Raw genomic sequence first — 25,599 nt, forward strand, 5'->3', positions numbered from 1 at the left:
AGAAAAGTCGAGGTGTGTTGAGCGTACGCGAGCGGGTTACGTTGTGGATGACAACGCAAGTTTGGAAGATATACGAGGTGTATAAACATCACTTCGACAAGTGACGTCGCGTTCCAAGTATAGATAGTTAGCGGTACTTAGTTCTGGCCGAACTTTTTTTAAAACTTCTGACGGTGGCATCATACGGGACGCTGGCGACGCTCCCGTGAAAAAAAGAAAGTTGGTAAAACAGTAGCTAGCATGTTCTCAGAAAGGTAATAAATGCCGAAGAGGGGACTTCAGCTGGCTGTGCTTAGCACACACCAAAGATAGCCGCGCTTGGCAACGTGATCAAAACTTTCTGTTCCAGACAGTTCACGAAAGCATGCAGGGCTCACTATTTTCCCCACCAGATTGACATGCCTTAGGCAAGATTTATCATGGTCTATATATACACGCGAAGAAGCAAAATACACGTACAGCTGCAGCGTAAAAAGATTAGCACAAGTGAACGATGACCGGAGCAGGGAAATTGCCGTACGCGGCGCTCTTGTTCCCGGGCACACATTGGTTAGCACGATTCATGTTTCAAAGAGGGGGTGCCGAAGAGGGGGTTGTGCTGGGGAACAACAGCGTCGCGTGCCGCAGTTTACCTGATCGGGTGATCGGTGAATTCTGCTAATCTTTTTACGCTACAGCTTTACATCACAGTGATTCCAAGTGTCAACAACACACTCCACAGCGCGTCAAGTAAGAAAACCTTGCGCCTTATATATCGTTGTCGTTCTCGATGCAATGCGTTTTACTAATGATTACATACGAAATTAGAAAGTCCGCACACTGAACAAACGCTGTTATCGTGTAGCGTATGGTATTACAAAGGGGTTTTGTTGGTAGGCGTTCGTCTCACAGATGACTTCCTTGTTCTCTACCAGGTTGCGTAACCACCGCGGGAAACAACTGCATGCTATAGTCTCGTTATATACAGCTATGTCTCGAATTCGTTATAGAGACACGAAATAGGAATGAGAACTCGTGCTAAATTATTATGTCAGACTTTCGAAATAAAAAGCGAAGCTCTGTAATACCGTGGCTAATCAGGAAGTCTCGTCGTTTAAAAGCTGACATATCACATCAGAAGAGCAAGCTAGCAACGCTCGAAAACTTTTTATCCATGACAACTGCACGTGATTAGCTCAAAATAACATTGAAGTCGGTGACGTCGCATTGACGTCATGGACAAGATATTGTCCTACACACAACCAAAAAGAAAAAAAAAATTAATTTCTTGGTTTTACGCTCTAAAACCACGATCTGATTACCAGCACACTGTAAAACCGCGATCTGACTATGAGGTACACCGTGGTGTGGGGAACTCCGGGTTAATTGTGACACCCCGGTGCTCTTTGCCGTGCGCCCAAATTGAAGTAGACGAGTGTTCTTGCTTTGCACCCCCATCGAAATGCGGCCGCTGCGGCCAGAGTGACCTCGATGTCAGCAGCGCAACATCGTAGTCACTGGGCTGTATATATATATATATATATATATATATATATATATATATATATATTCCTTTACCGCGGTGGGTAAGACGGTGTCCTCACCAAGTTTAAGCACGTAAATTTGTTGATCACATTTTCCCTCTATGGAAGTGCGGATGTTGCAATGAAACTGCGGATAAGCGTCCCGTGGTCAACATAAATCATAAATTTCTTCAGCTACATTACTGAAGCTTTGTTTTCTTCTTTCGCAAATCCCCCGAATACTGTTATATATCGTTGCCAACCGGCCGCAATTGCACATGCGCAAGGCTTACCGCGCATGCGCTCTTCGGAGGGATAAGGGTGTGCGAGAAGGGGAGGGGAGTGGCCTCGGGAACGGAATAACTGTATAGCTGCCGTGCTAAAAGGTATTCCATTACTGAAAGCATAGCGGCGTGCGTAGCGGCAAATGCCGCGCTGATGCACACGTCGAGCGCCCAAAGGAAAACGAGAAGACGCAGTCTTCGGAGCGCCTCCTATCTGTCCGCGTGACCTTCTTTTCGGTCGCCGCGGCAACCCCGGAGCCATTCGTCGCCAAACGGGTTGGGTTTCGCGGTCTCGCCTCGGGAGATAAGCATCTGCGCCGAGACGGGGTGTTTTGCCGCGGGGTGCGCTAACGAGACCTCCACTTCTCCTTTCACTGTTGCGGCCTCTAGCCCTGTGTCGCTCGGTCTCTCAAAGCGGCCCGCGCGTCGTAGACGCTCGGCCTTTCACCGGCACGTATTGATAAACTATGGCCTCCGAGAGCTGGTGGCATGCACATTGCGCGCTGCCGCCCGATCTCCGAGGCCATAGTTGACTACAGTACGTTGTTGGATCTATTCGATTTGTCGTGCCGGACTGGGGGCCCGAGACGCTGCGTATCGCCAGCGATTACTGTCCGATAACAGAGCATCGGGTTGGTTGCCCTGCGTAAGTCGTAGGACGACTAGAAAACACGATGTGTGTTGTTTAGGCGTGCGAACGCGAAGATGTTTTGTCAGGGAGGGCTTGAAATAGAGGGTCCCGTGTCCGGGGGGGGGGGGGGGGGGGGAAGTCATCTAGCGGATACATTCTGGAAGTGTTCGAAAATCCCGCGTAAAGTTTGGGTTCCGAGCATGCGCAGTGTCATCGACGCTACACTAAGTCGCTTGTATCCGCAATTCCTAAAGCGCTCGCTTCATTCATTCATTCATTCATTCATTCATTTAATCGCTCCATTCGCTTAAGGTAAATTCAAGATCTGAAGATATCAGAGAGAGATTGTACATGTCACATTCATTTATTGTTTACTCAGACAACCACAACAAGAGATATCTATAGGACGATGCCTGATAGTGTATTAGACCTCTTCTCTACATACCGAAAAGAAAGGAGCAATACGGATCAACATAAAGTATGCAATATGACGCGCAAGTTACCCAGATAACTACCATGGGCGCGGCGAAAATACTCACGTAAAAGACAAAAGGTGTAATTCAGCAGAATGCGATGTTGGGCTCGTAGTTCGTGCTTCAAATGTGGTGCTGGCGCAACAAAACTAAGGAGAGAAGGAGAGAGAGAGAGAGAGCACATAGCACAGCACACACATCGTCAGATTTTCACTATACGCTTAACGTGACCGACCGAGGGTTGAACCGACCCAAATAGCATGACGACTTCATGGGGCACAATACCCTTCTTAAGGCAAAAGCCGAAAAATCTTGCCCGACATGTAGCGGAAGCAATCTGCCGCACGTAATCCTGAGCTTGGGTGTTTGAAGAATAATGGAAAGGGCCCACCGTAGAAGATATGCAATCATTATAAATCAGATATAAATCATTTCAATTAATTATTTTTCTGACTGCAAGTTACATCCAGTTTTCTTGCGTCGTTAACACAGTAATTCATTTTGTCAACGAAGATGAACCAGTGCGTCTCACTGCAAACAAGAACAAAAAAAAAAAAAAATTATAATGTTCGTTTTTCTCCGCGACCAGCAACAACCGTGTATCAAGGATGCAGTGCCCCAAGAAATCGTGGTCCAAATCTTGCGGCCAGTTAATTGGCGAAGAGAGCTTGTCCCCCCGTTCGAACGCGCTAACGAACTATCCCCTGGCCCCGCACCCTTTTCTTTTCTGGCCTGGCTCGGCTTGACCCGGCCTGTCGTCGTTTCTTTGCGCAACGCCCTCTTGCGTACACGTTTTTTCTCAACGCAAGAAGCTTTCACTCGCACGAAACTGCGTCGCGTTCAGCTCACACTATGTGCTGAATGCCTAAAGAGGTCGCATACAGGTTGTAGTGCTTGAAGGCTTCGGTGGCAGGTTCAGCGGCCGTCTCGAATAAAGGCGGAACGGCGCACAGATCGCGAACGAGATTACGCTCGTTACCGACAGCTTCGAATGCAGGCAATGGGCTATAGGACAGACTAGTGGCGATTGATAGTTTGGGAAGGGGGTGTCTGACTTAGTGGTATTTCTTAATAACTGCCGCTTACACCACCCTTATTATGTTACGCCGAGGCGTAAATAATTTCCTCTGATAATTGCGTAGGAATGTGTCGAACCCAGCTATAGCGGCGTCGATACGCGAGGTGAACCGTGAAGCTATTTCGTTGTTTACTATACGGCAAGCTAGATAAACTGTGCAACTAGGTTACGTTATCTGATTGCGGGCCTTTCGTTTTCTGCCTAACTCGTAGGCCCGCTTTTTCAGTTGTGAAGTAACATAAATTACGGAAGTCGGTAGTAGTCGCTATAGAGTGGTTTTCTCTCAATTATGTCGCGGAGTTCGTTTCAGCGGCCCTTTTTTACTGCGCTCTTATTTTTGTTTGATAACATCGATCAAGATCACTCGCCGTACAGCGCGCCTTCAACAAAAGCTGCATGCCCTCAAACTATCAGCATGGAACTCAAAGAATCTCTGTTAACATCCTGGGATCTTGTGGATGCGGAGGCGGTACGGCTTATGTAACTATATAATTAAATGGCGCCTGTAGAAATTTCCTAAATATTTTACACATGAAAGAGATATTGATTATGAGAGGTTCTGCCCGTGGAGCTATGGGCTGAATAGAGGTGTGGTAGCTTCATCTGACGCCTAATTAAAGAAAGACGAAAAATATCTTCCGTGTTTTTTGGAATTCCCGCGCACCGAGTGGCGCATGACGTCATACGAGCCTCTCGGTTCCTTGATGTTTCACGCTTCGCGCCGGGCTTTGCTCTTGAATATTCACAATAGTTCAAACACTTTGCTTTACTTTAGCTCTTTACTTGTAAATTGTATGCCCACCCTGCTAAGGCCTTGTGAAAGATCGCAGTATCAATAAATAAAATTTAATAAAAATAAAAAAAATGCTCGTGTTAGGCCTCACTGTCAAGCATTCGTTTTTTTCCGGCAGACGTCTACATGTGCAGACAGAGCTGTGAGGCACATGTGACGTCATATGCCGTCGCTAGAGCGATGGCTGACCATCGCGTTCGAGTAGAAAGCACTCTCAGATTTTCACGAAGCATGAGCAACGGCGTTGAGCCGTCTGAATTACGAAATGACTTGATAATCTAAAGAAGAAAAAAAAAAAGAGAAAGCGTCTAACCGAAATGCTAAATATCAGACTAACGGAAGCGAGATTCGCGTTCAAACAGAGAGGAGCTCAAATTGCAGCAAAGCTAATTAACGCACGACATTTCTTAGAAATCATCGCAAATTACACTTTCCTGCTGTTAACTGGGCCACTATTTCCACAAGCATGGATTTTCCGGTACCTGGCGCCGCGTAACGTTAATACATACATGATAACCAATCTCGATGTCACCAGCCATTACACCCCCCCAGCCCTTAATAATAATAATAATAATAATAATAATAATAATAATAATAATAATAATAATAATAATAATAATAATAATAATAATAATAATAATAATAATAATAATAATAATAATAATAATAATAAGAAGAAGAAGAATTATTACTATGCAGCTTCTAGTAGATCTGGGTCTTTTTGATCTGCAGTGTATCCCCTGGCTAGGTGAATTGCTTAATTTCCTTATTCTGTTCTCTTTGTGCAGTACCGTACAGCTTTTAAAATCAGTTTTTTTTTTTTTATGCATCACGAAATAACGCAGGGTAAGGGCGCCGTCGGGCGCTGTGGCTTCTGTAACGACTTCCCGTGTTTTCAAAAAAGAAAAAGAGAATTTGGGACAGTATATATGGTAACGATCATTTCTTTTTATTTTTCGTTCTTTTTTTGCATTTTGTCATTGGCTCGCACGAAGCCCCTTCCCCTGTTCGCGCAATGGCTGGAATAAGCCAATAGATGGGACGGATGATAACAAGTTGGAAGTTTATCTCAGGCAACCATAAACACAGGTGCTAGGGGATCGGGAAAGAAAAAAAAAGTCTAGATACCAGAAACCCAATCGACCACAAAAATAACACAATGCTCAGTGTTACAATTTCATTTAAAAAGTAAGAGTTGGCAGTGACCAAAGAAGCAACGGCTACAAACAGAAGTTGAGGTATATAAGCGTAACACTGTTGCACATAAACTGTACGGAAAACATGTATTATTACATTGAAGGGACAAAAGTAAGTATACATACAATTGAATCGAATCGGACGACAAGCATCCTTACCTGTCATCCACTTACAAGGCGATAAATGATCACGAAATAAAGATACAAAAAAAAAAAAGAAATAAAAAGAAAGACGTGAGCACAAGCTTACCTATAAGTGTGCGTGCGCGTGGTATCTGTGCTAATACTCGACCTACGCCACTTTTAAGCTCTTAAACACGGCTAAACCGGGAATGCAGCGCCAATTTTCGAGCGAGGGAGAAAAAAAAAAAAAAAAAAGAAGTCCTTCAGCCGGAAAGGCAAGCGCGGAGTCTGATCGCCAGCAACTCCGTCCCAACGGCCGAACAAATTCCGAGCAACTCAATCAGATTCGGATCGCCCGACCGCGAATGCGGGACTTATAGGGGCGCTTGGAACAAATGCCCGGCAGGCAGCAAAAACCGCCAGGCATCTAATAAATAAGTAGAAAATAAAACGATGATGAAGGAGAAAATGGTGGATATACCGGAGAGGACGCCCGGAGGTATATACACCCTGCTCGAAGAATGGGGCGGCGATATAGCTGCTGAAAGGGCAAAAGTAAAAGAAAGAAAAGATAAGATAGAGGAAAGATACAGATAAAAATGAAAAAAGGGTTCGATGTATAAGGCTGCGCAAGTAGAGGAAGGAAGGAGAAATAGATATGAAGAAGAAAGATTTGGAATTCCAGAGCCGCGGAGGAAGTTGTGACCGAGATTCGCGCGATTTCTTTCGCTAGGGCTCGTCCTTGTTTTGTGAACTCCAATTCTTTTTTTTTTTTTTCCTTTCTTTCTCCTCACGTGTTTGTGTGTCCAGTGTGCTTGTGTGTTTTTTTCCTGCAGTGGGCGCTCTATTTTACGCTTTGAAGCTCTCACCCCCCCCCCCCTTTTTTTTTTATTTCCCGTTCCCTTCCTCTCTTGCTGCTTTGTCTTCTTCTTCTTCTCTGAATTAATTTTTTTTTCTTTTTTTTACGTCTTCCGGACATCATCCAACTTGTCCGGCATCCGCTCCATTTTGGCCTCCCTCACCTCTCTGGCCCCAAACTTACCTCGAAAATCCGCTGCAAAGCGTTTCCAAAGCATGCGTGACGAACACTTCGCGCTTAGTTAAAGCCCGCGCGCATGCGCAGTTTAATCCGGCGTGACGCCTCCTCTTGTCCTCTTGCTGCACCCCAAGTCACGCGGACGCCTGCTTGTTGGCTTGCCTGCGCCTTACGTGTTTGTAGTAGGAGTGTGTATGTGTGCGGGGTTGGGCGAGTGGGTTGTTGCGTCGTACGAAGTTATGTCAGAGCGCACGACTTTTATTTTATTTATTTTTCTCGTACCTTTTTTTTTTTTTTTTCTGAGAACTAATTCGCGCAGGAATCAGGCGCCCTGAGCGGGACTGGAAAAAAATATGGCGGGGGGGAGGTGACATACAGAGGGGCACGCGAGATCCGGGAAGTCGGGACTCGTGTAATTAGAGAAGCCGTAGCCGAAGCTGATCCGGGTACGTGTACTCGGGCGCTTCGTGCGGCTGAACTAATCTTACGAAAAAGCAAGAAAAATGTCAAAAGAAAATAATGTAACACGTCTGTCGCTTGCTTGGGTGCACTGATTTGACGCGTTTCGCGACCCTTTGCGTCGTGCTCGTGTGTGGGTTTGTCCCAGTTAGTGTAGCACACCGGCCACCTTTCTTTCTTTCTTTGTTTTCTTTTGTAGTTTTGAAACAGCTCGAGACAGACGATGTCGAAATGGTGCTTAGCAGGTAGGCGACAGACAGCGAGAGATGGCATAACTCTTGCGGATGTGCGTGTTAGTTCAGCGAGTGATGTAGCCCAGGAAAAGACGTCGTCGGGGGTACCGGCAAAGGCACCGTCTGGGAATGCTGAAGCGATGTCAAAGAGAGAGAGAAAAAAAAAAACTAAATCAGTGTTGACCGATGCAGTATTAATTCAAAACACTTGATTCGTTAACTTCGCGGTGAAAGGTTTACACAAACAGAAAATCCCCCCCCCCCCTCCCGTATTTTTTTTTACTTCAATTTTGTGCCGGAGCTTCAGCGTTAGTATGCGTCACTGTGTCGTCTAGTATTTCCCACTGTTTTCTCGTGTTTGAACCGTTGTGGCGCCGAAATGGTTCTCGAAACTTACTCAGTTCAGTTTTACCGCGGTATCTTGTTGCATCATATCCAACCGACGCTATATACAGCTACACCTGTCCACATTGCAACGTACCACACACCCTGGCACAGCTCCTAATGCAACGCAAGCACACCCGAACCAGCATCACAGTGACACAACCAGCAGCAGACGCAGACTCAAACCCCGTCATTGAAACGTGGGAGGCTGCGATCTCCGAGCCGGACCTGGTCGACCGGCGCCAACTCGTCTCCCGGGCCCGGTCCAGGCCAGAGGGTTCCTGGAATAATGGAACCTCCGACCTCATGTGACAGGCTAATGTTTGAACTAAGGTTTATTCGTTTATTCATACCAATAAAAAAAAAGAGAAGGAAAAAAAAAAACTTACTAGGCCCGAGTCACGCTTAAAGTCCACCATGAGGTTACCACGAACCTGTGCGGGAACTTCAAGGCAGCGTTGCCACTTTTCGTTTTACCGTCTCTTCTGGAAGCCTCTAGCTTCTCGTCGTAAGAGCGACTTTTTTAAATATTCTAAAATGGTAATTTACTGATACAACTATACGTACTATGTATTTTAATTTTGCTTTAAAGCCATGTCAGAGAAACAATATTGATTCGAGAATGCTGCTGTAGTATTTACGAACTCGTAACAACCCCTTCCTGCGTTTGTGCTGCGGTATTTTACTGTGCACGACTGATGGGAATCTCATGTATCAAACTGACACATGGGCTACGAGGCACGCCGTAGATGGCAGGGGTGGGGGGGGGGGGGGGGGGTCTCTGGATTAATTTAGACCATGCTGGAGTTCTTTAATCTCCACCCAATGCTTGGTTCACTAGTGTTTTCACAAATCGGTGCCATCGAAGTGCGAGCGTTGCGGTCGGGAATCGCACCAGTCGACCACGCGTGCTCGGTAGCAGATTGCTATGGCCACTGAGCCTCCGTAGAGATTTTCGGGATACGTGGTATACATGTATCACTAAAATCTCCATGGAGGCTCAGTGGCTATAGCAATCAGTTTGTTATCGATATTGGCATACATTATCGATAACACACTTCAACTATATTTGTATTCTTAGTGGAAAAAACAGGAAAAGGCCGCTTATAAGCAGGGAAAATGAAAATTGACCCTTCTATTTCTTTTTCAGTTTTTTTTCTTTTCATTTCGCGGTGCAATCGCAGTGGTTATGACATCAATGTGTATTCGCGCATGGTCCACAGTAACTTTCGCAATATCTGGCCCTTTCTGTGCATACACAAGGTCGCCGATAGCTTCCTTGCTGACCTTGCGTCCTTTCGAATTGATTATGCAAACTGTTCAGTGGTAAACGATTAACTATCTACTCTTGATAGAGCAGACTTTGTCGAAATTTATGACGTCATGCGGAGGTGGTGCGTGAAGCTTTAAAGGGGGCGTCGCCACCGAGTCCTTTGTATTCGCGCCCTTTCACGATTGCCGGTCGCTCCACTCACTCTATATAGGCTTGACCTATTCGCAATTCCAGAAGGGTAATATATAGGCTTCGTCTACGTGCACTTGACGTCAGGGAGTCGAGTCAGAAGAGGAGCTGACCCACCCCAAAACGACCGCGTTTACATGAATTTTGCCAATCGGATTGAGCGATTCGACCCACCCGTAGCAGGCAGGTCGACAGAACTCGCTTTGACGTTCGCTCGGTCCGCCCCGATAGAGTTTACATGAACCTCAGGAACGGTTTTCGGCTCGACAAGCCGACCCGACCAGACTTTATCGGGTTCGTGCTATATACCGTAGCTATAGTTGAGCTTAGTATTTTAGTGTCTCTGTCCCCTTACCCCCATGCGAACAGGACGATGAACATGACAAGCGAACATGACGCTTTAAGCAAGGAAGAAGTGGACAGGGCTAGCGCTGACTTGCAGTTAGTCCCGTCAACTTTTTTTTGTCCTTGTGTAGGTGCCTGTTGGCTGGTTTCCTGTTCATTCACAACTCCTCCGGAAATAAACCCCGCTGAACTTTGGCCATTCCCCATTGCAGGATATCCAACCGGAACTACCTCTGAGTAACCTTTCCTACTTAACTCTGCGTCATTTTCTCTCTCTCCCCTGTGAAGTCGCGCAGTGCGAGGAACCAATTTGAGACGCGGTAGGAGACCAAGAACGCATTTGCAAGTTATTTTCGGAGTGTTGTCATCCTGCGTCGCAGAGTCTGTCTTTACAAGTGCCCTTCCATGGAGACGTGCGTAGCCTATAGAATTAAGTCTAGTTACACCAGCGCAATTACGGTAGACTGCGATTCCTATTAAGAGACATTTCCCGAGAAGCACCGGAATTCAGTCCCTGCGTGGGAAAATGCGCGACCCTAAAACTCGAACCCTCGAGGGGGTTCGAGTTTCTAGTAACTGTCTGCAACGCGTCGGCTGCTTTATTGATCCCCTCATCTCGTATGCTGTCAAGTTGCTCTCTGACGTCGAAATTTCGTGCGCTAGTGACGCAACACTGCAGGCTATATATACGTGGGAGTTCTGTCGGTGGGCGTTGCACGTGTTCGTGTTTCCGTGCCTTTTGTAAATTATGGTTTTCGTTTTGAATTATTTTTCGGGAATGGGAGCTGTGGCCTCCTCCACTGCAGAAGTTTTGCAATGACACATTCATTTGCAATGCAACGGCGGTGCTAGACTAATTTAACTTAACTTTTTATGCCAGCGGGCGGTAACTATGTTGCTCTGCTCTACGCGCCTCCGCCCTCCTCCCCCCCCCCCCCCCCTTCCTTTCTTTCTTTAAGGAAAAAAAAAATATCTGGTTTGGGAGATGCTTAATCGCGAAGACGGCGCCGGCTACTCTTCATTTAGTTTGTTCATATGCACTAATTGGCTTGTTCTTTTGGATATGTATAGTATACTTAACCTAACCTGTATAAAATTAGTAGGCTGCATTGCCTTCTCATCGGCCTGTTCTTCTAACTGTGTAAATGACCGACAACGTCGAATGACAAAATCTATTAACGTGTCTACTTCCTTCAGCCTAATCGTGCTCCATAGACGTTCAAACGGGTTGCGTGTCGTGAGACAGCGGGCGTTGGTACACTAAAAGCCTACGTCTGTAAGTTCGAAGGTCTTATATATAAAGGCTCTAGTAAATCATAATAAGACAGCTGTATGGTTGCTAGAGACATTAGCTAATTTTTTTGTGGGGCCATGTACCTCGAGTAAGCCGAGGTGACCTGTGGCATTTTTATCTTTAATTTCATCAAACCACTTTCAGTAATTTCAAATGCATGAAGAAGACAAACAGCAACGATTTTATTCTTCGTTTAAATGTGTGATGGCGTCACTGAAACTATTAATTTGACTTTCATTGATTAGTTGACTTCTATACAATCGCACAAAGTGCGGAACATATTATCATAGGTATCATTCTTTCATCGCTGCACAATTTATTCTCTGTGGAGAAGCCGGCGACAAACTAGTTGCGAGGGTTTCCAATTTCATCCAAATCAGTAAATCAACCGACGCGCCAAATCGTATACCTTTCTAGAGTAAACTCTTTGTTACCTTACTGTCTCTACGACTCGGTTGAATTCGGAAGCAAATACTCGTGATTGCATTCACAAGACTATCTTTCTTTTATATTTTGGTTTTCGTGCTGCTTCTAGCAAAAAAAGAAAAAAAAAAGGAAAGAAAACGTAAAGGAAAGAAAAGGAAAACGTTGCCTGACCATTGTAACGCGCAAAAGAAACACGCTTCATCGCGGAGGACCACTTTCGCTTCTCCGAGTACGCGCAAACACCAGAGCTGGCGTAAGTAACGAGAAACCACCGAGAACGGCTGCGTCAGCTGCGACGCCAGTGCGTCTCGAACTCCTGGGCTCCGAGCCTACAACAACAACCACAAGGTCGACGCTGTTTTGTCTGTCGCGTACCTAAAAGCCCGCAGTATTGCTCAAGCTACGGGTAGTACCCGAACAACGTAGAGATGGTTTCAGCCCTACGGAACAAACGCCCATCAAAACGCATCTCTGAGCGCTTGCTTCTTCCAGTGCGGTCAACCGAACACGGTCGTCTCGGCGCTCCCCGAAACTTGCACTTCCGATTTCCGGTCACGTGATTAAGCGAATGAGAAGGCAGAGGCTACTCGAAAGCTGGGCTTTAGTTGCGACTCGTTCGTGACGAACTCATTCATGACTTGCGTCGTGTCATTCATACCTAAAATGCCATTCATGATATTCCGTGACTTTAAGAAAGTTACTGCGCGAAGTACACGTCACTACATGTATGGGAAACACTGTACCAGCACATGACCCGAGTCGCGGAACGCTGTTTTACCAGTATGCATGCGATCGGACATGTACCACAACTAAGAGCAGCTAAATTAATAGTTGTAATACTCATGAATGAGCACCGACGTGACATTTTCGACTTCTTTAATTCTCTCCTCACGAAAAGTCAAAGTTAAGATTTTCTTAATCTAGAACAAGTAGTGACATGCGTGAATGCGCCCTGAATCCGCAGTTTTACTGTAATACGTCTTTCCATGAACAAGTTTTGATTTCGATGCACAGAAGAGTCTTGATACTACATTGGCGAGCTCCGTTGCATGCTAACGCAGCCACATAAAACGAGCTCAGCATTTTTGTTGACAAATTCTTTTTTTTTTCAATTATTTCTATTTTTTTTTCACATAATCCACATCGTCATACTTAGCCTTACTGACACGCGATGACAGTAAATTTTACTGTTGACGTCTCGGTAATGTCGATGCCAGCAGGTCGGACATTTCATGACCCACTTAACTATCAAATAAACATATCCTCTGTTTCCCGATCTTCACACTCGCTATCTTTGTTACCTATGGTCGCTCTGTTGTGTATACGTAAATAGTTTCCCGGTACTCTCTCCTCCATCGCCGTCCTTTTACTTTTTGTTGCGCTGACGTTGTTTTCGAACCATTTGCAGTTTCACTCGCAATTCAGTATAGAGGACAGAGCTGGCCGCCGGCGCATGTGTATAGGTGTAGTACAGACGGGGCTACATAGGAGGGCTGTTCGTTATACGAGGGCTATTCGTTATACGAGTGCTGTCAGCGGCAGCATACAGCATCAGCACAAGCCACGGTTGCCAGAGTCAAGGAGGTTTCACTAAAAATATTTGCTTAGAAAAAGAAGAAAAACAATCTTTGTGAAAGCACTCGTTGTCCCAGAAAGCACCAAATTCCAAGAAAAAAAAAAAACGACATCTTCTACCAACGCCTTCACCGGTTGTGATTCAGGAGGGGTTATGCGTATACCGAGAAAGCAAAACGAATGTTTGGGAATACTGAATAGTAAAAACCAGTCAAAAGACGAAGGACAGAGAAGAGACGTGGCACACACGACGACTGGACTAACAACTGTGCTTTATTGAAAAACCCCGTCTCTCAGGAAACAGGAATGTTTGGGGCACGGCAGAGGTTTGACGGGCTAGCCTAGTCCCCTAAGCCAACTCGGTTCAATTCGACACGCGTTTCATTGGCTTAAACCTCCAGCACGGGGAAAATGTATGCCCCGCGTTTGAAGAGCTGAGCTGCCTATAGTTACTGTATATGCTCCCTACTCCCGTAGGGAGCATACACAGTAGGGAGCGGATACAGTAACTCTAGAGCTGCCGTGAAAAGAGCGCTACCTTGCGTGTCCTGCGCTAGCCGTAGTGTCACGGCTCAGCGCGTCTGTTCGGAGGCTCAGGGGGCTTCCGTTCCGGAGGGAAAAAAATCGCGATGGTCAGTCCAGAGGTCATCGTCCTTTCTGTATCGACATGTAGTCACCTTAGTCGAGTATTATCGTGCAGCCTGAAGTTACACAGGAAATGGGCCATAAGCTTCGTTTTACATGAACGCGCATGCTAGCGGGGCGAGTCGGAAGTAACGCTGACCCGAACTGACCCGGCCACATTTACATGCGTCTTGCAGGTGGGTCGGCACGATGTTCTCTCGGTCAGACCTGCTACAGCTTTCGTTCGAGTGAAGCTTATTTTCCTTCAGCAATAAAGAACCCGACGGCCGGTTTTCAGCCCGACAAGCCGACTAGACACCGCGCCGGACAGGCCAGACTGCAACGATCCTTGCTATGATGTCGCGGATAGCACCAGTTCACCTGCCTTCACGGAACAAGTTATCTCACATCACATAAACTGTAACGAAGTCAACAGCCTGTAATATACTTTCACTCTTGTAACCCCCCCCCCCCCCCCCTCCCCATGCTATGTGTGGCACCCTAAAGGGTCTTTAGGGTAATGAAGTGAAAGTGAAACAAAATAATCGTGGGGGTGGCCATGGGGTGCCGAAAATGGCATTTTGTTTTTCATTTTACATTTATTACAGCTTAGGAAGGTTACATTATCGTAACTTCACGGTTAGTATGCAAGTGAATCGTTTCAATTGCTTCAACCGTGCATCTCGCCAATTGGCAGTATCAACATGCACTCCGGAACCGGGAATGGGGGGAGGGGGCAGGCGGTGCGTAGGTGGCAAAACACCCCCCTTCCCTCCCCAATTCCGGCCGTGAAAGCCCGCCCGCTCGCCCACTTTTCCGTCCTAAAATTCTTTTGTGTGCTTGTTTGTTTGTTTTTTGATTTGGCAGGCGCCGGTGGAGCCGCGGGCTTGGCCTTTAGTTATGCTTTATGAGAGGGACAGGCCGGAATGTGTCGAGCACGGCCTTTCACTTTCTTTTGACTTATTTGTGTTAATGTTTATTTACTTTTCTTCTTCTTCTTCTTTTCTTAGAGAGAGAGAGAAAGATTTAATCGGCCCACTGGGTCAAGGTTCATAACACGCTTCGACTAGTTGGTCATTTCAATGGAACAGCCGTGCTCCGGCGTGGTTAGAAAACCTGGCTTTAGGAACTTAAAATTCGGGAGTTCGTATGCTGACCGCAAACAAGAATCGGTTTTATTTCTCTTTTTTTTTAAAGTGTTCAGTTGGTGGTATATCCGGTAGAAGGAGCTCGGACACTACAATTTGTGACCAATTTTGCCGTTAAACAGGTGGGTCTCTTCCAACACGCATGGCTCGCATTCCAACACACACGCATTCCAACACGCAGGTGTGGCATTAGTATACGTGCTTCCTTGCTATCATACTTTCTCGGAATTTCCGCCGAGCGAATCTTTATTTTTTTTCTGCGTATCTTATTTCTTGATTATACTTGGCTAAGCTAATAAAGGATTGAATGCGCTTCCGAGACCCGCAGCCTCATAGACCCGTGCGTGCGTGCGTGCGTGCGTGCGTAACATTAAAAACCCCATAGCCGAACTGCACCGCTGTTGTTTATCTGCCACCACGTGTCGAGCCGCGGTTCGAAAGAGCCCACTGAACATCTGTCGGTCGTTTGGAGTTTACGTATGTTTCATTATTTCTTTAAAGAAAGAGCAGTTAAAGATTCAATAACATTTCAAAGCCGCGGAAAGACTCGCACCGAAGCGCAATTTCTTTCTTTTTGACCCTTTTGAGAGTGCCGTGGGGAGCGATGTAATTAGTTTGAAGTAGTTTTCTCTTTTTTTTTTTTCGGGTTAAAATTGCTTTCTGCACGAGAGTCCGCAAGCACATGCGCTTTATTATTTATTTATCGTTATTTCTTTCCGGTGGGCGACCTGTCTTCATTAACTCTAGAACTTTTCAGCCATCGACGCCTCGCGAGCCGCTCGTCAGACAGAAACACGACGGCGGAAGGAGTGCCTTTTCTTGTAGGAAAACTGCCGTTACTCTCACTTAAGACACAGCACCGTTCTGGTTGTTTAACGTCGTGCTTACGACTGCGGTTTCGGAAAGGAACTTCATGAAATATCCAGTTACTGTCTTTCCGTTTTCTTCCACCCCTCCTTTCTTGTTGATTTTCCACTTGGCATTCTGCAGTTTGCTGGCTTGAGCTGGCGCGCCCCTTTCTAACAGATTTCGCGACGCGAAGTCACGTGACTGGTCGCTGAGAGACTTCGTGGTAATACATACCGCTGTAGCGCAGTTTCTTGGATAATTTCTATCGAAGTTTGCGGCTTCAATGAATGGAATCTGCAGAAACCGACGATGGAGTGGTTCTCGAGAACCACTGCATCGAAGGGATCCCTTTAAAGGGATCCCCACTCTATCGAATTGTGAGTCGGTCAGCTGTGATGGGCAGTTGCGCTAATAGTTTGTTCGAACCATTTCCTACATGTGTTGTGCTGTTTGCTTTTGAACACACATGCTTTTGAACAGCATGTGTAATTGTGCAGCGTAAACGCTTATTTTACTCGTTAAGATATCATACCCGTTGCAGGCAAAAGCTTTTGCGGCACGGAAATTACGAAAAAAAAAAAAAGTTGCATTTCCTGGCTACTTCTCCAGTCAGCCGGCACTTGAAGGAAGGGTCGTACGGGGAGAGATATCCTTTGTATCTTTTTATGTTTTTCTTTCTTTCTTTCTCCCCTAATTTCGGGTTTAGAAAACTTTTGCAGTCGGGGATGTAGACAACCAAACCCAACACTTTTCGGCCTCACCGCCGCACCTTGTCCTACGGTAAGAGTGTTCGTTACAGGAGCGCATTAAGCCACTAATACAGGTCACCTTATATTTCGGTTGTGTGTGTATTTAAGTGATTAAAGTATAGTGAATTTTAATAAATAATTGACTGCTAATCAGACAATAAAAATATCAAGGACTGAGATTCTTATAGTAAGATGGCGGCTCCTCCCACCACCTCCTCCCTGGTAAGTTCACTAGCGGCAACACTGGCACTACGATCGTTTATTATGGTAGTTGTCTATTATTCTTGCTTGTGGCTTCAGACGTTCTTTTGGTTTGATTCATTGCTGTTTATCCACCTTTATTAGACTAAATTCCTAATTATAATCACATCTTTCCAAACGCAGAGGGCAAGTATAGACTCTGAATTCGCACGCGCATACAATCACTGCGAAATGTTGACAATTATAAAGCAGCATTTTATCCGAAACTATCAATGCGCAAAGTTTTTTTAAGCCAGAAGGACGAAGTTTACGCAAATTTACGCATCTACTAACCACCTTTCCTACGCTGGCTGTACAGCCATACGTAAGCGAAACAGATATTGATTTAACGGGGGCCAGATGTTTAGCCATATAGTATTTCACAGGTATGACCACATGTATAAGAGGCTCCTATATTGGCATATTAAAAATTGGCCAGATATGGCCATATATGGCAAATATGAGTCATAATATGACCGCTTATATATATCCCACGTATGGATAGATCTCCAATATTTGGACGTAAGAAAGATTATGCAGATACGGTCTTATATGGCACATAGAAGTCACAATGGCCATATCTGCCCACTTTTTAATATGTCCATATACGGACTTTTTCATATCAGTCTACATATGACACTTCCGTAAGGAATATACGTTATAGTGGTACATTTGCTTCTGGTAATTTTTGTAGAAAACATTACGCACGCGAGAAATGTTTCTGTCGCAACCTCTTCGAAATCAAGAGGCTCGAGAAATCTACGCTCGTTCCCTAGCTGCGGGGTGAACGCCCATAATCGTATGCAGCAGACAGTTTATCTAATGCGCACTGCTCACGTGACAGGCGCGGCGTTCTCCGCCGAGGTGTCCTTGTTTTTTTTTTTTTTTACGTTTATTTGTTTAACCTCTTTACGGCGCTGTGTCTCGAGAAAGCAAAGTGGATCAGCGCGTTCACCAACCTTCGAGACACGCATGACGGCGCGGTCGTTATAGACCGAGCGGTTGCGCGCAGCTGCGCATGCGCATATAGGGCCACTTAACTGTGTGTGTGTGTGTGTGTGTGTGTAGCCGCGCGAATTATGGGGAGCAGACGGAGGCCGTAATTGCCCTCAGTGGACGTAAAATTAACCCAGCATCGCTGAAGGATCTCGGCTTGCTTGCTGTATATGCTTGTGGGTGCAATTGACATTCACAGACAACTCAAGTAACTGTCGCACTATTGTCTGAAGGACAGGCCGCAAGAATTGCCTGTACGTATAGTTTGATTATATGGATTGCCTGCTCCTGGTCTAAATATGCGGGAATTGCGGCATCCAGTTGCGGTAAAAACGTGCAAGTTTCGGCGAAGGTAATTTCCTTGCCGTCACGTGATAAGTAACTTTTCTTTCTTTTTGTTTTTTTTTAATCACTTTTTATGCAAAAGTCCGCATCGCATGTTGGTGTGAACTTCTTTGTTGCTGTGTCTATTTCAGTTCTTGTCGCATTGTTTCATTCATTCAACAATTTATTGTTGTGGAGGAACCGGCAACATGCTTGTTGCCAATATTTCCAATTTCGTTGCTCTAAATGTATCTCTCGGGATACTTTTCGTCTTCCAAAAGTTCTTTCCCGCTTTTGATAAGGTCGGCGGCTTTTGAAGCGCCTCTCTTGTCACCTTATGTCGTTTACCCACTCCTCGTATATATATATATATATATATATATATATATATATATATATATATATATATATAATGTGTGTGTGTGTGTGTGTGTGTGTGTGTGTGTGCATGTGTGTGTGTGTGTGTGTGTGTGTGTGTGTGTGTGTGTGTGTGTGGTGTGTGTGTGTGTGTGTGTGTGTGTGTGTGTGTGTGTGTGTGTGTGTGTGTGTGTGAGTTTAAAGGAAAGTACTTATCGATCCGGATAATGTCGTATTGGAACAATATGCAGGTGACACACATTTGAAAGGACATATTTCTTTACTGACATTTCGGCCGTATATCGCCTGATACTCCATTTTCCGGCCGACTTTTGTGCATTTTCCAATCAATAAACTTCTTCTTTTCGTCCGTGGCACGGCTCCTTCGTCAGAATCAACCTGACGAAGCTCACTCTGACGAAGGTTCGCTCTGACATATACGGAGGTTGGGGATTCTTACGCTTGTCAAGAACCTACAGAAACCGCGTTGTAGTGGTGCGGTATCTCAGAAGTTACTGAGTTATGGCGTGGTTATATATTCCCTTGCCCCTATGATTTGGCACCGAAGCACTATTAAAGATGGTGTATCAAAGTTGGACAGCAGGCACGCCTGAGCGCTTGGCCAGGGACCTCTGCCGCAGTTACGTGACGAACCTGATATGGTCCTTCTCAAACGAGCATCGCGAGAGGACATCCGCAATCCCAAACGCTGCGCTCACGAAAAGGGCAAACGCATCTGTCTTTTCTGAACGGTGGATTCCTTTCAGAACAACCTCTCGCTTGGCCACTACGCTTGCCGCTTCTCCTTCCGCTTCCATTTTAGCTTCCAATTTAGCTTCCATTCTTTTTCCAATCCAGCCACGTTCGAGCGAACCACGAACACAGCCGTCCATCATTCACTGTCGAATGTAAATGTCCTGCATTGCGAAATGGGGAAATTCGCGATTGTGCACGACCTTTGCTTTTCAACAGAGTGTCATTTCCTGTTTTTTTTCTCTCTCTCTCTGTCTTTCAAATCTTGCCTGCGGCTTCATGATTGTCCGGCTTATCATGGGTTGTCGAACTATGTACTGGGTGTGTCTCCGCTGGAGTTTGGAGTTTCGTAATGATATTGCTGCACCTGCTCTAGCTAACGCACTACCTGCCCTCCCCTAGCTCTCCGCCCCTTCTCTCTTTTTTCTTTTTCTTATTTATTATTTTTTTTCGTATGCACGGAGCCTAATCACCCAGTTAAGAAGAGAGGCCATAGCGAGAATGTTTAGCCAGATGATCCTCTAGCCTCGCCGAAAGATATTCCTTTCCGCTTAAATCTACTTTCCAAGTCGGAATGGGAACGTGGGAACGAAATAGTCTTTCCCACGTCACATTGCGTGAGCGAATCGGATCGACTGTGAGGTACCCGTCCAGTAGAGATCCATTGATCAAACGCTTCGGTCCGAGAAAATTAAACGTGTTCCTTCAGTGTAGGCTTTTGTGAGGCTGCATCTCTCCGATTCCCCGCCCTTTACCTAACGCGTGCCGAAGCTTCGGTGCCATCCATTTTCTTTCCGCTGTGCCCTTTACATTTAGATATGGCCTTATGTCCCCTTTTGCTATAGCGTGATAAATTTCCGTGCCAGGTTTGAACGAGATATAAGTCTAATGCGGGTGCCAGTAACAGTGACATTTTTTTTTTTAGTTGTCTAAAGCGTGGTTGATAACTCGCCGTGCAGTTCTTTTAGATCACAGTATTGTTGTTGCTCCAAAGCAAAGCTCTATTTGCCCACAACCACATGAGCACTTCGCCATGGCGACTGAACAGTGTACTAAAATCAGCATATTGCAGTGAAACCAAATCTAAAATCGGTATTATGTCTCAACATCGTATAAGCATTCGTTTTAGCGTGTTATCAGAATGCTTTGAAAACGTGTTTTTTTATTTTTTTAATGCTATCAAACGACTCCGGGCAGTATCCTAAGGCGAGTGGACTCAACTCTCCCAAATCTTCGGTTGCGGTTGTTTTCAACGAGCAAAACAAAAAGAAAAAAAAAATACTAGAAAGTGACAGGAAGTGAAACGCGATCGTCGTATCGAACACACGTGTGGCTCCTGCAAGTTTGATTCTTGATTCCGCTAGCACCGATTCCGTCTTCACTCGTTTGAAATAAAATATTTTTCTTTCTCGTTCTTCGAATGTCGCCGCAGAAAACAACGACAACGGGATCAAAGAGAAGCAGTGAGGTGTATTTTGTCTTGAGGGTTGTGCGTGTGTGTTGTTTTTGCGTGGGTTTGGGGCGTGAGTGCGTGTGGGGTGGGGGAGGAGGGAGTGGAGGAGTCCATTGCATTTCGCCACAAGACAATGGGCCGACTGCTATTCGATTCGTGGAATTGGATTTCTTGGCAGCACGTGTGATTTGACGCGAGCCGTCGCGCGTATAGAGGTGTTGACTCACGGTCGCATTTCTCTTTTTTTTTTTTTTTTCACGCACCGTTTTTGTTTTTGCGTCGCGCAGTAACGTTGCTCAATCCGTGAACGGTGAAACATCTCTCCGGCGGGATGCGCGTGGAAAGTTAGACGCATCGCTTTCTTTTTTCATTTTTTATATTGATCTTATCTCCTTTTAGGTTATCGACCAGTTACTGGATCCCTCGGCATATCTTCCTCAGATTTGCAGGCAGCTCAACGAGATATTTGCGTTTCATTTCGGTTCCTATTACCGACTGGTACGTTACGAACGCTAAAAAGAAAAAAAAAACTATTTCGTTTACATGTAACTGTTATATGTATATGCAAAAGCAGCTTGGCCGTGTGCTTGGACATAATAACTGTCTTTTGTGTTTGATGCGGTAAAAACTGCTTTCTTCGCTCAAGTGCATAGATGAAGATGCACCATATAGTGTCACATATAGATTGCCACGTTCACGCTGCATCCGGAATTTTCACGTCATTTCACGGTACTCGAAACGCACTTCCTGGTTGCTTTTCATCGTCCGTGACGACACAACTGCCTATTTAAAATTAGCCTCAGTGTTCTCGAAACGCTGGCGGCAGTATTTTGAGGTAAACTACTTTCGTACAATCCGCATGCATCTGACATCACGTCCGGAGCGAATATATTGCGTAATCCCCCATAGTTACTATTGAGAAGTATTGAAGGCAATGTGCTGGATAATGTATAAGTCGTTTCGGAAGAGTATACGTACGTTCTTAATCTCGTTTCACATAAGTTCCCCCAAGTGGAACATTTTTGCAAACGTGTTCTGCTATGTTTGTGGATTTTAGGTGGAAAGTGGTTAAGAGTGTACCGCTTACCCAGTTAAGCTTATGCGAGACGATATTAAGGGTTAAATGCAGTAACAGTGGCAGGAAGGTCGATCGACGGAAGAGTCGATGTTCAATGACATTCGTGACTACGTGGTACGTTCCAGTAATCACGAATGTTCCACTTATTTTGTGGAACATGTGTGGACGAGGTTTAAGAGTGTAGCGGTGAGGCTTGGAACCGTGTGCTCTCGGTGTATCGGAGCTGTACTCCGTCTCAGCAATTCCGTGCAGTGCAACGAAAGCTAGGGGTCATGTCAGCAACCGGCAAAGAGTTTCGGAGGAAGGATCACCGTGCGCATGACGCCGAATGAATATAAGCTTCCACGGAAGGATTAGTAGCAGACAATGGGCGAGCCCTGGCTCCACCCCTCCTCTGAACACGCAGTCGGCTCTCGTAACCGACTGGTGACACGAGCCGCGCCTCCATTACACTGCACGTAATTATTGCCGCAGACTGAATATAAGCTTCCACGGAAGGATTAGTAGCAGACAATTCGCGAACCGTGCTCCACCCTTCCCTGGATATCGCAGCCGATTCTTTTAACCGACTGGTTGACACGAGCCGCAGCCTCCGTTGCACTGCATGTAATTATATTGCTACCGATTGAATATAAGCGTATGCAGAAGAATTAGCAACATACAATGGGCGAGCCCTGCTCCAGCCTTCTCTGGAGCACGCAGTTATCGTTACTGATTGGCTGATGTGAGCCTCAGCCTTCGCTGCACTGTACGTAATTGTCGAGACGGAGCCCAAAGAAAAGGGGCGCCTGTTTTATGGATGATGCTATTCCAGCGTAGCGCATCAATAATAAATTGACCCAACTGGTGAAATGGTTTTATTGTCTTCTTTTCTCTAGAAGGGGGGGGGGGGGGGGGGGTAGATGTTCTCATCTCCGAGCAGTCTTGTGGCATCTCTTTGACATTTATTAGACCCGTCTTCGTAATGTCTCCTGTGGCCTGAAGCACTTTTAGAATTTTGACATTATCCCGCCGAGTTTAGGAAGTGTAAATGGAAACTATCTTAGCTGTCTATAACGTGCGCAAGGAGATTTCATTTGAAACGAGAGATGCTAGACCCTGCATAGAAGTCCCATGTTGAGCTTTAACACACTACGCTATATAGAGTAACATAAATTGGGCAGTGACCAGAGGCACTCTGCCCTCGGACATTACGCTGCACCCCAAGTTTGGAAGCCGTGGTATATACGTTGGGAGGATTAGGGTAAATTAGTAGAGGAGAACAGTAAATACTCGTCATAACAAATTCATGGGGACAGGATTAGTCTTCGTTATAAGCTGCATTTCGTTAAAAGCGGAGGTTGCTTTGAAAGTATCATAAAAGTGTGGGACACGCAAACCAACTGTACCGGATCTCGTAAAACATATGTTGAAACGAAGCAACCCTGGATGGTTGTGATACAATACTAAACTGCCGCTGACGCCTGCGAGCAGGTGCCTCGCCGGCCGGCATCTTGCTTCACGTGACATAGCTAGCCTGAAGGAGCTGCCGCAACATGCCGTAGTGACCTTCACAGCGCTCTTTTGTCTGTCCAGGTTGATACGAAGACAAGCACAAGAGACCACCGCGTATTAAATTTAGGAAAATAAAATCTCTTGTTTTACTTTCCGAAACACAATCTGATCGTGAGATATACCGAAGTGGGAGACTCCGGATTATTTTCGAGTACTCGGGGTTCTTTAACGCGCACCCAATGCATGGTACAGGGGCGTCTTCTTGCATTCCGCCCTCGTCGGAATGCGGCCACCGCGGCCGCGGATTCGAACCCCCGACCTCGTTCTCAGTAGCGCAACGCCGTAGCCACCGCGCATGCTGTCCACCAACCGGTCCCGTGCCGATTTGACGCTCCGCACTAAGCATAGTCCGGCGCCACTGGATTTCCAATAATCCACTCTGAGATGCGTGCACTGTGATTGGGATCGCGAAAAGCTTCGAATAAAGCGCTGTTTCGAATGAAGCGATTTGGTTATGTTGAGGGGTTACCGTATTATATAAGGGGATGAACAGAACGATGACGACGTTAAGAAATATCAGAGGTTGCAGAGAGAGAACACCGCTATCGAACACCATCGAACGGGGGGCAGTGGGTATATCTGAGGCTAAGTGGTCTACATATAAGGGCAAAGGACATTACGCAATGCCCTCTTGTGTCGCGGACAGTTTATATATATTTTTTTAAAGCTGAAACCTTGGCTTCGTCTGGCGCGGGTCTTGAATAAGTCTACAACTGTGGAGGCATTTAAGAAGATGCGTTGCACGAGGTGACTGGCTCATTTGCATGAGCACATCACGTCCCTAGACTTTCGCTGCTAACGCTAGCCTTTACAGAGTGCGGGAACTTACAAAGGCGGCAAATTTAAATTGTGCCTCATTAGCATAATAGGTATGCAAAAACGGGGCTTGGCGTAAAAGGGTTGCTGTAGTTCGCTACTGGAGCAATTAGTGGACAGCCCTGCACTATGGTGCGAGAGAAATGCACACTTATATAGAAAGCGTCACAGAATGATGCGTCACGTGATGCTCTCTACAGCTTTGTTCGGAAGGAACATTTTGTGTGACGCGTGACACGATTTCGTCGAATTTGTTTCGACTTGCGGCTTGAAGCCCTGTCAAATTAAGAAGCCCTTAGCTTTGCGTTTAATTGGTCTTGTAGCTCAAGTGAACCGTGTGATTGATGGATTGGCCGAAGGGCCAGTGAGCGTCCAGGAGCTTCTTTATTTGGCGCGGGATGCTACTAAGCCTGAAACTGGACGTCGACGAGCTACCGATGCCGTGTGCCAGCCCCGAGTTTGGGTACTATTCAGTGGTCACTGTTCTCCTGCACACACTCACGCACGTACTCACACACATAACAACCCATACGCAGATGAACACAAACACACCGTAACCTAACACACACATATAAACACCACTGACGGACACACCACACTAAACACATGTGCACACACAGACACATTGATGCAAACAGCGAAGTAAAAACACCACTTAACTTCGCGCTAAGCCAGAAACACCGTGCATATTATAACGGATAATTATGTTGACGTAGTTGACTGGATTAAAGACGTTATGGTGACCGGTAGTTACAAATTGTGCTTTTTTTTCTTTCTTTCGTTCCTTCAGATGGGTTATCAGGCAATTTGCAGCGCTCTTCTTTGTTTTGCAAGTGGGCGTTTGGAGTCTACGTCCTACAGTGTAACAATGTTGGCCCTGGTGTATATAAACGCCTCAGAGTGCAATTAACACGGTTGTGCGCCCTACCGCATCGAATTCCAGAAACGACACCGTTCTTATGCCTTGCAGGAAAGCCGTTCATTCCCGTTAGTCTATAGTGAGGCGTCAGAAAAAAAAAAAAAAAAAAAGTTGTGGAATTTGTCGTCAACGGATCCGCTTCTTAGCCAGCTTTTGAGTGCGTGTTATTATGCATGTCGCCAATCTGCCGAAAATACGGATTACAAAATTTTTAAAAAACATATGGGGTTTTGCGTGCCAAAACCACAATCTGATTATGAGGCACGCCGCAGTGGGGCACTCCGGAATAATTTGGACCACCTGGGGTTCTTTAACGTGCACCTAAATCAAAGTACACGGGTGTTTTCGCCCTTCGCCCCCATCGAAATGCGGCCGCCGTGGCCGGGATTTGATCCCGCGACCTCCGTACTTAGCACGAAGCCCCTAACAACACGGCTAGTGCGAA

General features: G+C 45.9%; 1 protein-coding gene across 1 annotated transcript in view; it reads left to right on the plus strand.

Moving 5' to 3' along the window:
* The window catches only part of LOC119464250 (tyrosine-protein phosphatase 10D-like), a 189,460-nt gene that overhangs the window by 2,901 nt on the left and 160,960 nt on the right, over positions 1-25,599 (plus strand).

This window comes from Dermacentor silvarum, chromosome 9 (genome assembly GCF_013339745.2).
Source record: "Dermacentor silvarum isolate Dsil-2018 chromosome 9, BIME_Dsil_1.4, whole genome shotgun sequence".
NCBI classification, from domain to species: Eukaryota; Metazoa; Arthropoda; class Arachnida; order Ixodida; family Ixodidae; genus Dermacentor; species Dermacentor silvarum.